The sequence below is a fragment of the Teleopsis dalmanni genome, chromosome 2, assembly GCF_002237135.1.
Source record: "Teleopsis dalmanni isolate 2A chromosome 2, ASM223713v2, whole genome shotgun sequence".
Classification (NCBI taxonomy): domain Eukaryota; kingdom Metazoa; phylum Arthropoda; class Insecta; order Diptera; family Diopsidae; genus Teleopsis; species Teleopsis dalmanni.
This window is the reverse complement of record NC_051847.1, coordinates 122,377,522-122,382,096: the sequence shown is the minus strand read 5'-3', so window position 1 is coordinate 122,382,096 and position 4,575 is coordinate 122,377,522.

Below are 4,575 nucleotides of genomic sequence, written 5' to 3'. Positions count from 1 at the left end.
TATATTAAAAACGCCTTAAAAATACTGAAGAAATCGAAACTGCATTAAATTGAAGAGCGGCCAGGAGATTCTTTTTAATACCTCTAAAGTATTCACCGCACTTGTTATAAGTATTACGAATATAAAGATTATAGATTAGAAATGTTGGGAAAGATTTTAAAAAATACGTTTTAAAAATAGGTATTATACAATAAGTATTTTTACGTCTTCAATAAGTTAGTATTTTTAAGAATTCAATAAGTACATCTTTTTTCTTAAAATATCTATTCTCATTTAATCAATATAAAACTATAAAATATTTAACTAATTAATTTTAGAAAATATAAAAGTCACAAGACCCACACCATTTACACTATTATGGGTAATAAATTTGCATTTATTAAAGCATTTAATTAATTATATTTAATTTTAATTAATGCACACATTTTTAAGAACCGTGGCATTAATGCTTTATAATGACTAGCGCATTATAACCATAGATATAGAAAGAACATATAAAACTTCCACTTAGAAGGAGTTTCATACTATATTCTTCTGAGAGATAAAATTGCATAAGATTTTATTTATCGTGTCAATGTCTTGACAAAGTCAAATTTTGAAACGCTATTACTTGCTACCACTGCGATAGTAGGTACATAAATACAAGTGCCCACACTCTTAGGCCATTATGCACTTCTTAAAACATCACTAATTGTCATATTGATAAGATTACTATGATCACGTGAATTTGAACTGTAGCTAAGATATTTTCAAATCGACAAGCCGCTGATTATTTCGCTATCAAATACTTTTAATTAATATTATTTTGAAATTATTAGTTAATTAGTTGCTTGCATTGTTAATTATACAAAATGAAAAAAGGGGTTCTCCATAATAAAAATGGTATATGAAAACTTGACTTAATGTGAAATAATATCATTAAGTTTTAAGTGATACATAACATAATACACAATTCCAGTTTTAATTATATGCATTAATTACCTTGATACATATTATGTTAGAATTTTTGAAAGAAAAATAATGGCCATACCTTAGTAATTTATAACTTATAGTATGTTATGTTCCCATTGCAGCTAAATCAATTTAAGATTTGGTCGTTTCCATTGGCATACGTTGATATATACAAGTGAAATTTTTTGGATTTTATCTCTGTACCATCATTTTATTTATTTTCCGCCTGTGACTCTAATTAAGAATTTAAATGATATCATTATATATACACATTAGCTTATAAACGGATTAACCGCAAACATAAATTAGAAAGTTAAAATATTTAATATCCGTTGTATTTGAGGTATGCACAATTCATCCTGTAAAGGTAATTGGAAATGGATCTTTAATTATTTTGTTTTATTTTCAACTAGCTCACCCGGCGAACTACGTGTCGCATTTGTTCAATGGCGGTTTTAAATAATTTAATTAATTCATTATGTTGTTCAAATAAATTTTGCAATTCAGCGACAATCTCTCGTTTAGTACTCATACTCAGTTGACACCGTCGGTTGATTTGTTTGTCAACAGGGGGACTGTTATTAAAACCACCTAAATTCAAATCAGCATCTATCGTTCAAATTCGATTCCTTTGCAGCCTTGCTTGCCTCTGTTCACTCGTTTCTAATGATCCAGCAAAAGCAGTGTGAACTCGATCTCTTTCTTGCCTTGCTTGCCTCTGCTCACTCGTTTCTAATGATCCAGCAAGAGCAGTGTGAACTCGAGATATACCTAATTATTTCCCTAATTTTCACGGTGATTGGATGTTTGGTTTTCGAATCCATCGAGTACAGACAGATAGACAGACAACATTCATTTTTATATATATAGATTATTTATTCAATTACATTTTATATATATTAGCTATAAATTTACGGCAATGACTAAAGTAGTCGGCTGCCGAAAATCGAATATAAATCGTATCTTAAAGAGTTAAAGGAACTGATGATGTACTGCTCCATATGAGAGAAATATAGTTGACGAATCATGGTTATCTTCATACAGAGGAAACTAGGCCGAAATATTTATGAAATAATTAAAGCAATATAATTTGAAATTAAAATTATTTAACTTACCTTAATAATGGGAACTCTCTTTTAAAAATGGTAAATACCCCATTTTTTAAGTATTTGAGTTAAAAATTACAAACAGTACTATATACTACATATATGTAGCTACATATATAATAGCAATATTTTAAATAATAGTTTTGTAATTTATTTTGGCAATAAGAATCGAAGCTTTTGCAACATTGCAATTAAAAAAGATACAATTCCAATGGTGCGAGAGTCAATAGTGTCATGACACCAAATCTAGAACAGAATTTTGCGTAAAATTAAATTGAGTAAAAAGTGAATAGATACAAATGTTATGATTTGTAATCATTGAAGTTGAAACTCTTGTTTTTTATTATGTTTTCATATTTTTTTTTTTTTTTTGTTCAATTTTGCTGTTTTGATAATGCGGCAATTGTAAGCAGCATCACGCTTGATTGTATCTTTGTAGCCAAAAATTATTAAAGATTAAGTCGAATTTCATTTTTTTTATTTGAAATTTTTTTTTTTTTTGGCAAACTTTTGTGAGTTGAGGGCGCCGATCGGCACAGCAAATCTAGTTGAGCACGCGCTATTGTTGAGCCATCCCGAGACGCAGGCAAACAGGCAATTGCTAAGCATAACTGAGTATCAAATCATTGTTAGTGGTCAACGCCAACGCCAACGCCAAAGCGCCAAATCTGCCACTCCAGTTCAAATATGTACTCGCAAAACGAAGAATTGCTGTAAGCATTGCCGCCGCATGAAAAATGATTTCGTTACGGGTGTGGTGTAGTTCAGAGCGCGTCTTTGATCTTTATTTGTGATATGGTCAGCAAAAACATAGTTCAACTTGTTATTTGATCCCAAAAAGCCAAATCCAAGCAAAGATAAAACGAAATCAAAGCAAGAAAAAATAATAAGAAACATTTCAAAGCACATTTCAAACTTCAAACATCAAACAAACAAACTAACTAACTCGGAAATTATCCATCGTCGTTGCTAAAGATGATTGCAGATTCCCATTAACTTTTTTCATCGTTTTCGCAGTTTGGAGTTTGGAGTTTGGATTTTATTGGTTTATTATGCAGAGATTTCGTTTTCTTTTGAAGTCAAATAACTTTTTGTTGCTGTTACTGTTGCTGTTGCTGTTGTTGTTGTTGTTGCCTTTTTGGCTAAAAAATGAAAATTATTTGTGGACTAGTTTCGGAGCGTTCGTATTTGAGGCTGTGCTCGCTGATTGTGCTGATTTATAATTTGACCCAAATTCTGCAATTGAATTCGTTTAACTTAATTTTGTTGTATGGCAAGTTGGAGAGGTTTGAGGTTAACAAAAGTCATGTGCACTTGATTTGCTTGTTATCTTGGCATATTGAGAGTGCAGAGACTGTGTTGCCGAAATGCTAAGGCATTGGTGCTTGCCAAAATTAAAAAATTGTGCTTTACCGCCATTGTGATTGTCTAATTAAGTTCATTTAATTAATTTAAAGTAACTGTAAATTGTAACTGGGTGCGGTTAAACTAATTTCCTACCGCACTTCCGCTACTTACCACCACCAATCCACTACTACTGTCTATTTAATTCTTTAATACAGAATTTATACAGAATTTTTTATTTATTTATCGTTTTGGCCATTTGTATTGCGAGCAGGTCAATTCTTAAATCGATCGAAGGAATATTTGCGAAGTTTATTAGTTCGTGCATTCATTTTGTAATTACTTCAATTGATTTCGAGATGAAACTTTTTACTATTTCAAAACATTACAATGAATTATTTGTGGACTTTGAAGTACAAGAACAGACAACATACAAATCGCATAGCGAACTCTAGTAGATTTCATAGCATGCCTTGCTAAACTTTAGTCAGACCAACCATGTTAAGGCAAATAAACAAACTAAACTACTCCTTTGCCATACTCTTTCTCGTATTTGTATTCGCTATGGCCTATGGTCTTTCCAGTATTTTATAGTTAACAAAATGTTGCTTCTTTTTTAGACTGTTTAGTTTTCTTAGAGTTCGACTTCTTATTAGTGATGATTGTAAATCAGTTGCTGTGGTTTAGCTGCTTTAATTTTATTTGTTGCACTTGTGTTTTGGTTTGAATCACGATTTGCAAGTGTACCGAAATCGAGATATCTGCCTGCCAAATATGCCTCCAGTAAAATAACAGTACAACAGGTTCAAAGTTAGTTTCTTAGTACCACCTTCATGCCTTTGGTACGTCTATGTCTATAGAGAACTGTTATAGTTTATCTAGCAGCTTTTTAACAAATACCCATTTCTTTTAATTATCAAAATATTTCAACGATTTTCCACTAAGCAAGAAAAATCGTTTCAAGCTATACTGAAATAATGTAATTAGATTTACCTAAATCACTTCATTAGATCAAATTTTTGGCTTTCCTCTTGCTAACTGTAAATGGAGAACCACTTAAAATACTTATTAGGTTGCATTTGTACTTCAACTTGTTAAATAAGGTATCTGTATCTGAGCGGCAAAATCGAAGAAATAATGTAACTCAAATAAATTATTTTATTTGTAATCTCCT